This window comes from Chlorocebus sabaeus, chromosome X (assembly GCF_047675955.1).
Source record: "Chlorocebus sabaeus isolate Y175 chromosome X, mChlSab1.0.hap1, whole genome shotgun sequence".
Taxonomy (NCBI): domain Eukaryota; kingdom Metazoa; phylum Chordata; class Mammalia; order Primates; family Cercopithecidae; genus Chlorocebus; species Chlorocebus sabaeus.
The window spans coordinates 68,125,529-68,138,174 of NC_132933.1; the positions used below are offsets into that span (position 1 = coordinate 68,125,529).

The 12,646-nt window shown below is 39.5% G+C and overlaps 1 pseudogene; it reads right to left on the reverse strand.

The window, feature by feature from the left end:
* Positions 1-1,507: 1,507 nt before the first annotated feature.
* Positions 1,508-3,059, reverse strand: LOC103232280 (protein SET-like; annotated as a pseudogene).
* Between the last annotated feature and the right edge of the window lie 9,587 nt (positions 3,060-12,646).

Here is a 12,646-nt window from a genome sequence, read left to right on the forward strand (position 1 = left end):
TCGGTTATTTTTGTATACGATACAAGAAATGCATACAATTAAAGTTTATTTGTTTTGCTTTTGTTTTTTAAAAATCTTTATGTTCCTTTATTGGAGCAAGATTCCTGATCGGTATACAGTGATGTATTTACTAAACAGAGACCTGTGCAGAAATTACATACTATCCATCCAGGGTTGACCTGTCCATTAATTCACCTCTGAAAAAGTGGCATTTAATTTCAGCTACTATATTTTACACCATTAAAAAGCTTACGCATTAGGGTGATTCCCTGCACAATGGCATTGCGCAGACAGAGCTGAGTCTATTATCCCACCCAGATTCACATAGTCACATTTGAGAGCTTTATACCGGAGAGCAGGGACAGTTACTGCCAAGCATCACAGACTTCTTACTCGGAATGCCTATCTTCGTGGCCACATTTTATATAGCCAATGAAGACATGCCAGCAACTGTCCCATGTATATCTTGGCATTAGAGCACCAGGTCTGTTGGATGGTGGTGGCAGGCACTATTATTTTATATCCAGGTAAAAGGCCAATTTTATAAACTGTCACTTGGAGATAAAAATCAAGGGCTCAATATACTCAGAAAGTATTGAGCAATCTGGTATCCCAAATGATGTGAATATTTTCAGAAACCAGTGGCAAATTGTCCCCACCTTTCCCAGCTATAGAGATATTAATACATTGATTCAAATCCCATTACTCAGTCCACATAGCCCTGAGGTCATCCTGCAAAGTGCATATCAAAAAGTACAAAGTTAGGGTGACAAAGTTTGACAGTGATGTTATACAAGTCACACTTGGAAGGTCATAGTAAGCATACCTATGCTGAAAGAAAAGCATCAAATTCTTGGTGTACACATTTAGTTTTATTGTAACAAAGTAACTTGGACACTTTTAACATTTAAAACTGAGCATCATCTTTCCTTGCCAGTGAAACAAAAAGAAAATTTAAAAACAAACAGGAACAAAATCACAATAGAGAATGTCAATTCCAAATAAGATCCTACAGGTTCTGCTGATTCTCCCATTGAGTGGCAGGGCTCAATTCATCATTAGGAGATAATTTGTTTTAAAAGTGTCATCTTAAACCGCAAGGATGTCTGTCAAATATCATAATTAAACATGCCAAAGGAGAAGTCATGCTGTCAAAATGCCCACTTAACCCACCCAAACATCTCAAACACCCTTTGCTGATCTTCCATAACCACATTTTTATACTTTTTTTTTCTTTTTTTAAACAAGAGAAAGTAGACAGACACATGTTGGTAAATGCTAGCTGTCCATATTCACATAGAGACACAGTGTACTCTCTGAGCCCAATACATAGAGAAAGGAGGAAAAAAGCTAGAATTCTATGCACTACTACACAGGGGCCTGGCACCCTCCAGCTTCCAGCAAAGCAAAGGGAGCAGGTTTTTCTATTTTCCCACAGAGCTCGGTGGTGTTGATTCCATAGAGTTTTTGTTCAGACAGGAAGCGATAAAAATGAATTTCAAACAGAAAGGGGTAGAGACTCTTTTCTCATTGGATTCTGCTCAAGGTATTTCCCCCCAAATAGGTTGAGAACCATGGTGTAGAGAAAAGAGACCTCAAGAACAGGGCAACTGAGTACAAGAGGAAAAAAAATAAAAAAGACTGCAACTTGTTCCCAGGGACTGGAGAAAATTTTTAAAAAGGAAGATTGAAATCCATCAGTGTTCTATTAGTCATCTTCTCCTTCATCCTCCTCTCCATCCTCCCCTTCATCATCATTTTCATCTTCTTCACTTTCATCCTCATCTCCTTCTTCATCAATATCTTCTAATCCTTCCTCCTCTTCATCATCATCATCTCCTTCTTCCCCTTCTTCATCATCCATGTCGGGAACCAAGTAGTACTATAATTGGTTTGGTCAAATATCATCTTTGATGACGTCTAACTCATCAGCACCTGCATCAGAATGGTCAGTAAACCAGGTAAAGAAGCTCTCTGTCACTGATGGACATTTGGGTTGATTCCAAGTCTTTGCTATTGTGAATAGTGGATTACGAAAATGTGGCACATATACACCATGGAATACTATGCAGCCATAAAAAAGGATGAGTTTGTATCCTTTGTAGGGACATGGATGCAGCTAGAAACCATCATTCTCAGCAAACTATCGCAAGAACAGAAAACCAAACACCGCATGTTCTCACTCATAGGTGGGAACTGAACAATGAGATCACTTGGACTCGGGAAGGGGAACATCACACACAAGGGCCTATCACGGGGAGGGGGGAGGGGGGAGGGATTGCATTGGGAGTTATACCTGATGTAAATGATGAGTTGATGGGTGCTGACAAGATGATGGGTGCAGCACGCCAACATGGCACAGGTATACATATGTAACAAACCTGCACGTTATGCACATGTACCCTAGAACTTAAAGTATAATAAAAAAAAAAAAAAAAAAAGAAAAGAAAAAAGGAGCTCTCTGGTTCCTTATGCTGCCTCTTCCTGCTGGCTTTATTCTGTGTTTGACTTGAACATTTCATCAAATCCTTTCCAGATTTCCATTTGATTTCAGTGGACTTTGAAGATGAATCACCACTCTCACGCAGACAAAATTCTTTGGAGAGAACTTTATTTTCAAAGTAAGGATTTTCATCAAAATAAAAATCTATTCTCTAACCTGATTTCATATCTTCAAATTCTGTCACTTCAACTCTGGTCGAATAATGCAGTGTCTCTTCGTCCTCCTCCCCAAGTAGTGTAGATACTTGTGGATGGTTGACAAATGTTGTTACCCCAAAATTTGGGATTTTGGTGATAAATTCTGACCCCTTCTGAAAAAATGATTGGCGGAGTTTCTTATATTTCTGCTCTACATTCATAATCTCCTCACTGGCTTGTTCATTAAGTCTGTCTATTTCATTTTGTACTTCATCGATGTGTTCAATGCCTTCTTGCTGTTCTTTTTGTTCCTTCTTCGGCAAGCCTGCAGAGGCCGATGTCTCCTCCCGTCCCAGAGCAGGAGGTGGTCTTGATTTCTTCTTTTGAGCTGAGAGTGAAGATTGGCATTTGGACGCCATGCTGCTAGGGAAGTCCAAGAACCAGACCACAAGTCTCCTCGCTCGTCCGGAAGCAGGCAGAAGACTCTGTTTTGCTTTGTTTTGTTTCACATTTGGATATCCAATGGTACCAGCACCATTTTTTAAAACACTTTTTTTTTTCACTGAATTGATGTTGCACCTTGGTAAAAGATGGGTCTTCAAGAGACTGAGAAGATAAGCCACAGACTGAGAGAAAAATATTTGCAAAACACATATCTGATGAAGGACTGATATCTAAAATACAAAAAAGAACTCTTAAAATTATACAGTAATAAAATGAACAACCTGATTAAAAAATGGGCAAAAGACTTGAACGGACACCACATCAAAAAATATATAAATTTGGCAAATAAGCATATGAAAAGATGCTCAACATCCGTAGGTCATTAAGGAGTTGCAAATTAAAATGACAATGAGATACCACTGTGCATGCATTAGAATGGCCAACATCCAAAACAATGACAATGTTAAATGTTGGTAAGAAAGTGAAGCAATGGGAACTCTCTTTCATTGCTCTCAGGAATACAAAATGATACAACCACTTTGAAAGACAGATTGACATTCTTACAAAACTAAATATTCTCTTAATCATATGATCCAGCAATTATGCTCTTTTATGTTTACCCAAATGAATTGAAATATATGGCTACACAAAAATACCTGTACATAGATGTTTATAGCAGCTTTATTCACAATTGCAAAAACTTGGAATCACCCAAAATGTCCTTCAGTAGGTGAATGTATAAATAAATTGTGGTACATCTACATAATACAATATCATTCAGTAATAAAAAGAACTGAGTTATCAAGCCATGAAAAAACATGGCGAAAACTTAAATGTATATTATTAAGTGAAAGAAAGACACCACTTTGGAAAGGCTGTTTACTGTATGATTCCAACCACATGACATTCTAGAAAAGGCAAAACTATGGAAACAATAAAAGGATTAGTGGTTGCTAGGAAAAAGAGGAGAGGAAGAGATAAATAGGCAGAACATAGAGTAATTTTAGGGGAATGAAACTATTCTGTGTGATACTAAAATACATGATATATGCCATTTAATATTTCTAAAAACCTGTAAAGTGTACCTCAATGTAAATTATGGATTCGGGGTTGTAATTATATGTCAGTATAGATTCATTGATTGTAACAAATGTACCACTCTGGTGCAGGTTGTTGACAGCTGAGGATGCTGTGCCTGTGTGGCAGCACAGTGTCTGTGGGAACTCTCTGTGTTTTTTGAGACAGAATCTCACTCTGTTGCCCAGGAAGGAATGAAGTAATGCAATCTTCACTCACTGCAGCCTCGACCTCCTGGGCTCAGGTGATCCTTCCACCTCAGCCTCCCAGTAGTTAGTAATACATATGTGTGCCACCGTGCTCCGCTATTTTTTTGTATTTTTTGTAGAGACAGGGTTTTGCCATGTTGCCCAGGCTGGTCTTGACCTCCTGAGCTCAAGCAATCTGCCCACCTAAGCATCTCAAAGTGCTGGGATTACAGACATGAGCCACCGCGCCTGGCTGAGTGTTGTTCTTTTAAAAAGTTGTTTTGATTATTTTAGGTCCTTTGCATTTTCATTCAAATTTCAGAAATAATTTGTCAACTTCTTGGACAACAACTTATTTTCTTGAATTTTGATCAAAAGTGCATTGAATCTACACATCAATATGAAGAAAATCTTAACAACAAGACTTCTTATGCATGAACATGGGTGTTTCTCTATTTATTTTGTTCTTGTTTAATGTATCTCAGAAATCTTTTTAGTTTTTATTTTTCACATCTAGCATGTCTTTTGTTAGATTTATTTCTCACATTTCATGTGTTTTTAATGCTATTGCCAATGATATTTTTTAGAAATTTTAATTTCAAACTGTTTATTGATAGCAGAGGTATAATTGATTTTCGTATGCCAACTTTGTATCCTACAACGTTATTAAGCTCACTTAGTTCTGGTAGAGTATTTTGGAGATGCCATGAGATTTTCTATGTATACATTCATGATGTCTATGAATTAAGGTAATTTCACTGCTTTTCTAATATAGCCTAGTTTTCTTGCCTTATTATCTTGAATAGAATCTCCAACAAAATATTGATAACAGACTGTGAGAGCAAAATTCTAGCCTTACGTCAGATCTTATGGGGGAAGCATTCAGTCTTTTACCATTAAGTGTAATCTTAGTGCTAGGCTTTGTGTGTGTGTGTGTGTGTGTGTGTGAGAGAGAGAGAGAGAGAGAGAGAGAGAGAGAGAGAGAGAGAGAGAGAGAGGAGAGCTCATTCCTAATTTGCTGAGCATTTTTTTCTACAATAGATTTCGGATATTGTACAGTGCTTCTTTTGTCTTTATTGAGATAACAACTTAGTCTTTCTTTCTGTCTTTGTCAGTACAATGAATTACATTTCATTGAATTAGGACTAATCAGGTTATCTATTTCTTCTTGAGTGATTTTCTTAAAGTTTATCTTTCACGAAATTTTTCATTTTCACATAAGTAGTCAAACTTTTCTTTTTAATATCTAGTAGAGCCTGCGGTGAAGCCATGCCTCTTCTTGCTAGTATTGGTAATATGGGGCCTTCTATCTTTTCTATCAATGATATTGATCTTCTTGAAGAATCAGTTTGGTTCAATTGACTTTGTCTATTGTTTTTCTGTTATCTATTCCATTAATTTCTGTTCTCTAGTTTCTTAATATGGAAGCAAAGGACAGTTATTTGAGGCCTTTCTTCTGTTCCAATACATGTGTTTGGTGCTATAAATTTCCCCCCTACATACTACTTTAGCATAATTGAACACATTTTGATAGGTTGTATTTCCATTTTAATGTAGCTCATAATGCTTTCTAATTCCCCAGACGGTTTTAATTGACCTATGCGTTACTTAGAAGTATGTTATTTAGTTTCTGAATAGCTATGTTTTTTTGTTTGTTTGTTTCCAGAAATCTTACTGTTACTGTTTTCTAATTTAATCCCAGTCTGGTCAGAGAACATACTTTATATGACTTGAATCCTCTTAAATTTATTGAGAAATGTCTTATGGCCCAGAATATGGTGTATCTTGGTAAATTTTCTGTGTGTACTAGACAGGAATATGTATTCTGCTGTCCTTGAGTGAAGTGTTCTACAAATGTCAATTGCTTGATACCTCTTTTGCCAGCCCAAATGTGCTGCTAAAGTTTCAGTTGGTTTATCTTTATTCTGGAAATACCTACTATTTTGCTGGGTTTACTACTTGTGGTAGTTTCAAAGGTATGTCCACAAATTCTTGATACTCCTTCTTTTAAAGGGTGCAACTTAATTTCCTCCTCTTGAGAGCATCTTGGAATTAGTGACTAGTTTCTAGTGACTAAACTGTGGCAGAAGTGATGGTATGCCTCACCTAGATTAGAGTACAAAAAGAGTGCAGTTTCTTTCTTGAATGTACTCTTTCTCACTCTCTCTTAAATCACATACTCTTGTGGAATCTAGCTACTATGTTGTAAAACAGCCTCAGGGAGAGGGAAATCGGCTGTCATGTGGTGAAATCATTCAGGCCAACTACCAAAAGGCCCAACATGAGGAAACATGGAAACATATGCTTCTCCATTCAACCCCAACTGACAGTTTGACTGCAACCTCATCAGAGACCCTGGAGCCAGAACCACCCTAAGAAGCTACCATGATCCACAGAAATTATGAGGCAGTAAATCTTTATTTTTTTAAGTCACTGAGTTTGGAGTAATTTGTTATATGGCAATAGATAATTAACACACTCCTTCATCTACTATGCCCTTAGAGATTACATTGCTTGGGGGTCTTGCCTTACCTTGGAAGGGGTTTTCTCTCTTTTGATATTAGTTCATATGGATTTCATTGCATTGTCAAATCATTGATTTTAAAAAATGCATTTATGATGTTATCTTATTGTTAAGGTTGAATAGGACAAGGAATATAAGGAATAAAAACTGACCTGGGAATTCTCTAGTAACCTTTTGTTTCCTAACTGTAAGCAGAATTTTCTTTGCCTCATGTTTGAATAACTTCAATTTTTCTGAATGAGTCCTTAATAGGCAACTACTCTAGAAGAAGATAAAGGCTAAAAGCCAGAGTTGTTTTCCCCATTTCTTTGTTTATGTCTGAGATCTGGCACTGATAGACCCCTTCACTGTTCTTATTGCTCCCTGTTATATCACCATGGTAGCACAACACAGCTGGTGAAAACTCCTCTAATACGGGGCAATTTTGACTACACATCTTTACAGGCTTTACCTCCTACGATCACAGAATATGTAGTTTGTGGTGGTTTCCCCTTTTTCTACGCATAACTAAACTCTGTATGGCTTTGAGGAGTAGAAGTGGAAATATTTAGAATTAATTTTCCACCTCACTCTACCAGACTCTAAAGCTCACTACAATCAAACATTTGTCAACATGATACTATTTAAATGTTTTTAATCAAGCTCACCAGTGAACTTAATATTACTAAATCTAAGGCTATTTCTTATCCCTTATCTTCCTTGACCTATCATTAGCACTTAATACAGTTGATTAACTACACTTTCTTACACTTTATTTATTAGCTTTTAAGACACCACATGAACATTCATGATTTTTTCATCCTATCTCACTGGCTACTCCTTCTCAGTCCTGTTTGCTGGTTCTTCCTCATCTCTCTCACATGTTATTATTCGATTGCTCCATAAATCAGTCCTCATAATTCTCTTTTTCTTATAATAAAAAAGCTTTTGATGATCTTATTCAGAGATATCTACATATCAATCTACCAATTATCTATCTATCTATCTAATTTACTATTTCTTAATCATGCTTTTGCAGCTCAGTCTGCTTTGATGAACTTTAGAGCTGTATGAATTACTGCCCACTTGATACTTCTTAGCTTTTCAGTTGATACCTAAATATTAATATGTCCAAATCTGAACTCCCAGTTTCCCCTCCCCATGCCCTGATCTTAAACTTGCTTTTCAGTCTTTCCCATCAAATTAAATGGCAAATGCTTCCTTATGTAGTTGACTAGGACCAAACACTTGATATCCTGAGTCTTCTCTTTTCTTTTTTCCTACATCCAAATCTTAGAAAATCCAGTTGCTTCCACCTTTAAAAATATATGACCACTTCTGATGACTTCACAAAAATCTGACCACTTTTTACCACCTTCACTGCTACATGTTGAATACAAGTCCTTATCGTTTCTCACCTGGATTATTGAAATAGCCTTCCAAATAGTCTACTTGCTGCTATCCTTATCCCCTTATAGTCTATTCCCAAAAAGAATCCAGAGTGATTCTGTTAAAATGTATGTGAAATTATGCCATAACTCTGTCAAAACCTTCCAATCGTTTGTATCTGAGTAAAAGCCAAAGAATGTTATAATAGGCCACAGGGCCCTACATAATCTGAATCTCTATTAATTTACTAGCTTTATCTCCAATAATTTTCCTCTCATTTTCTCACATTAGTGTAACCACCCAATGGGGTCACAGTACCCGCTGACTAGACAGAGCTGATTTTTCAAGACAGGGAAATTGCAATGAAGAAAGAGTAATTCATGCAGAGCCGGTTGTGTGGGAGACCGGAGTTCTATTACATAAATCACTCTCCTTGAGAATTTGGGGACCAGAGTTTTTAAAGGTAATTTGGAGGCTAGGGGCTTGGGAAGTGGGGAATATTGAGGAGATTGAATCATAGGGGGTCGAAGTGAGTTTTTCTTCTGTTCCTGGGTGGGATGGCAGAACTGGTTGAGCCAGATTACTGATCTGGGTCGTGTCAGTAGATCCATTGAGCGCAGGGTCTGCAAAATATCTCAAGCACTGATCTGAGGTTTTACAATAGTGTTGTTATTCCCAGGAGCAATTTGGGAAGGTTCAGACTCTTGAAGTCAGACACTGCATGACTCCTAAACAATAATTTCTAATCATGTATCTAATTTGTTGGTCCTGCAAAGACAGACTGGTCCCCAGGCAAGAAGGGTGTCCTTTCAGAAAAGGGCTATTATAAATTTTATTTCAGAGTCAAACCATGAACTGAATTTCTTCCCAAAGTTAGTTTGGTCTACGCCCAGGAATGAAGGACAGCTTAAAGGTTAGAAGCAAGTTAGAGTCAGGAGTGATCTCATTTACTATCATAATTTCCTGTTATAATTTTTGCAAAGGCAGTTTTATTATTAGCCTTTGACATTTTGCTCCCTTGGCCTAGAGTGCCCTTACCCCAGACATCTGCATGGCTAGTTTCTTCATTTATTTAAGTATTTCCTCAGAGGTGGCTGGCAAGATGGCCAAACAGGAACAGCTCCAGTCTGCAGCTCCCAGTGAGATCAGTGCAGAAGACGGGTGATTTCTGCATTTCCAACTGAGGTACCCAGCTCATCTCACTGGGACTGGTTAAACAGTGGGTGGGTTAAAATAGCAGGCCTGAGGCTGCTATCCTTAGAAAAGCCTGTTGCAAGGTTGGGACTTGGTTGTGTATCTGGTTCCACAGTATCTAGGCTTTGCTGCTGCTGAAAGAAAGCCACCGCCTTTTCTTTTTTCTTTTTTTTCTTTTTTTTTTATTTCTGAATTTACAGATCTTTATTGCTTGGACCTGACTGTAAGATGAAATATCACTATGTCTGCTGTTAGCTGTTTCAGTCCCAGCACCAGCTGTGCCAAACTAAAATCTGGTGAAATCTCTCTACTCAATGGAAAGAACTCAGACTCTGGGACTGTTTCAGATGCACTGATTTGTGCGGTCACAAACTATGAAAACATCATGGATGATGGCTCAACTGTCTGGGTCACACACCAATGCCTACAGGAAAGAGATTTTCCTTTAATGAGTTCATCTCAAAACAAGATACTGATGACATCTATATTTCCATTACAGAGACTAATTACATTCTTAGCTTGTGATTCTTTGTAAGTTGGAGGAGGGAACACCACAAGAAGGATGACTGCTCCATCCACTCCTGACAGAGCTGACTCTGGACCCCTTCTGCGGGATGTCTCACTGCCACTGACTTGTGTTTATCTTTTTAGAATAGTTGTGTTGCAGAACTTTCTCCTTAGTTCAGCTAAAACCGGGTTCTTGTCACACGACCAGGAAAAATAAAGTTTGTGGACACACAGAAGAGTGAGGAGTGAAATTTACTGGGTGAAATGGAAAAAGGAAAAACAACTCTCATCAAAGCAAATGCCAACAGGCTCCCACCTCACAGATTGAACACCAGACCACCACACAGGAACTGAAGAGGTCAGCTTCCTACCGTCTGCACAAGGCATGAACTTCCGATGTGGCCACTCCCTTCCCGGTAATAGGAAACGGAGGTGGTTAATTCCACAATCCCAGTTCCAACTCCTGTAGTTATTCTGAGGGCTACTAACAGATGTATGAGTTGTATAGCATGGCGGTGTCGGATAGGGGTATTAACTGGGATTGGTAGGGGCTGGTCTCCTGGGGCAACATTGAATTTTGGACTGAGGAAAAGCAGGGTTCAGGTGCCTGTCCAGTTAGAGGGGAGGCAAATATAAGTTGAGGTACCACACAGGAAAAGTATGCCTTGGCTTGGTAGAGAGAACTGGTTGTGTATGCCAAAAAGATGTACTATTTTGTTATTCTCATGCTTCCATATTCTTAGGGTCCCTGCTGGGGCTGCTGCTGTAAGTGGTTGTAAAGAGGTGTTTGGTTTAGGCTGGGAGTTTTTTTTTTTTTTTTTTTTTCCCCAGTGTAAGAGGAAGCATTTTCTGTTTACTAAGATTGATGTGGGAGTGCTGTTGGATGTTGGGATAAGGAGACAGTCGTGGGTGGTGTGTATAGGGATGGTGTAAGGAGAGGGGAGCCAAGGAAAGAGGGCTAAATAGGGGAGGTGTTGGCCCTGAATTTTTGTTAAGGAGGTGGGAGGTGTCAAGGGCCTTTATGCGGTATTGTGAGGGCCTGGTCTGCCTGTTTGCGGAGGAGATGGCAGATGAGGGAGAGTGTTTGGAGGTATTCTCCTAACGGAGAATTAGAAGGAGGCCTGTTTTGTAAGATGAAAGGGCGTCTATACATTAATTTAAATGGGCTGAGGAAGGACTAGAACTATGGGTAGGAGGAAAGTCCAGGGCCTCTGGACTTCTAGAGTGAGTTTGGTCAACTGAGTTTTAAGGATTCCATTTGCCCTTTTGACTTTTCCTGATGATTGAGGTCGATATAGGATACGGAGGTGTCACTGGATGCCGAGGGACTGGGAGACCTCTTGGGTGATTTGGGAAATAAAGCCAGGGCCATTGTCTGATTGAATGGAGCGAGGGAGACTAAACCTAAGGATGACTTCTGTGAAAGGATCTGGGAGACTACTGCGGCTTTTTTTGAAGAGGTAGGAAATGCCTCCACCCACCCAGAGAAGGTGTTTATAAGAGTGAGAAGGAATTTTGGTTTTTTGACAGGAGGCATGTGGGTGAAGTCTATTTGCCACTCTTCCCCTAGGAATGTTCCTCTTAGGTGGTGTGTAGGAATAGATGGAGAGTGGAGGGCTCTTTGAAAGGAGGTGACAGAGTATATATGACAGTTTGAAGTTATGTTTTTTAGTGAGGTGAATAGGCAAGGGGAGAAGAAATATGGGCAGAGGAGGAGATACAGGGGATGTGCACCAATACGGAAAGATTGGTGGAGAGATGTCAGGATTTTGTCGGTTTGGCCCTGGGGAAGGACTAGCTTCTGGTCCTTAACTATCCAGTCCCCCTGGAGGAGGGCTCCTTATTGTAGTAACAAAGTCTTTTCAGTGGGAGAGTATTGAGTTTGGATTGCAGGGGTAATGAGGAGGCGGGAGGCAGGAGTGGAAGAAAGGGAGGCCTTTTTTGCTGCCTCATTGGCCTTTCTGTTCCCTCTTGAGATTAATCTGTTCCCTCATTGGCCTTTCTGTCCCTGTTTGATGTCCCCAACAGTGTATAGCTCCTGCCTTAATCGTGAGATATGCAGCCTGAAGGAGTTGGTAAATAAGGGGGCCGTTAGTGATAGGGGTCCCTTTGGCAGTGAGGAATCCCCTCTCTTGCCAGGTGATGGTGTAGGAATGAAGAATGTTATACGCATATTTGGAGTCTGTGTAAATGTTGACTCATTGGCCTTTGGAAAAGGTTAGGACTCTGGTGAGAGCTATGAGTTCTGCTTTTTGAGAGGAAGTTTCTGGAGGTAGGGGCTTAGCTTCAATTACTTCGTCAAGGGAAACAACTCTTACCCAGCAATTCTGGGGGAGTCAGTGGGTCTGGAAGAGGAGCCATCTATAAATAGTTGGTCTCTGGGGTCGGTGAGAGGCTCAGAGGAAGTGTTTGGAAAGTGTGGCTGCAGGTGATGTAGGATGTCAGTGCAAGAATGAGTAGGAGAGGTAGGGGATACGGGGAGTAACGATGCTGGGTTGAGGGGAGCACTTTTGGCAAGACTGAATTCGGGATTTTCGATAAAGAGGGCATGGAATAATCAAATCCGTGAAGGAGGAAAGGAGCCTAATGCTCGAGAGGAGAGGAAATCCTGTAGATTATGAGGACTGTAGATGGTGTTATTTTGACTGAATGTTAGTTTCCTTTTTTTTTTTTTTTTTTAAGAGCTAAAGTGGCTGCTGTTGCT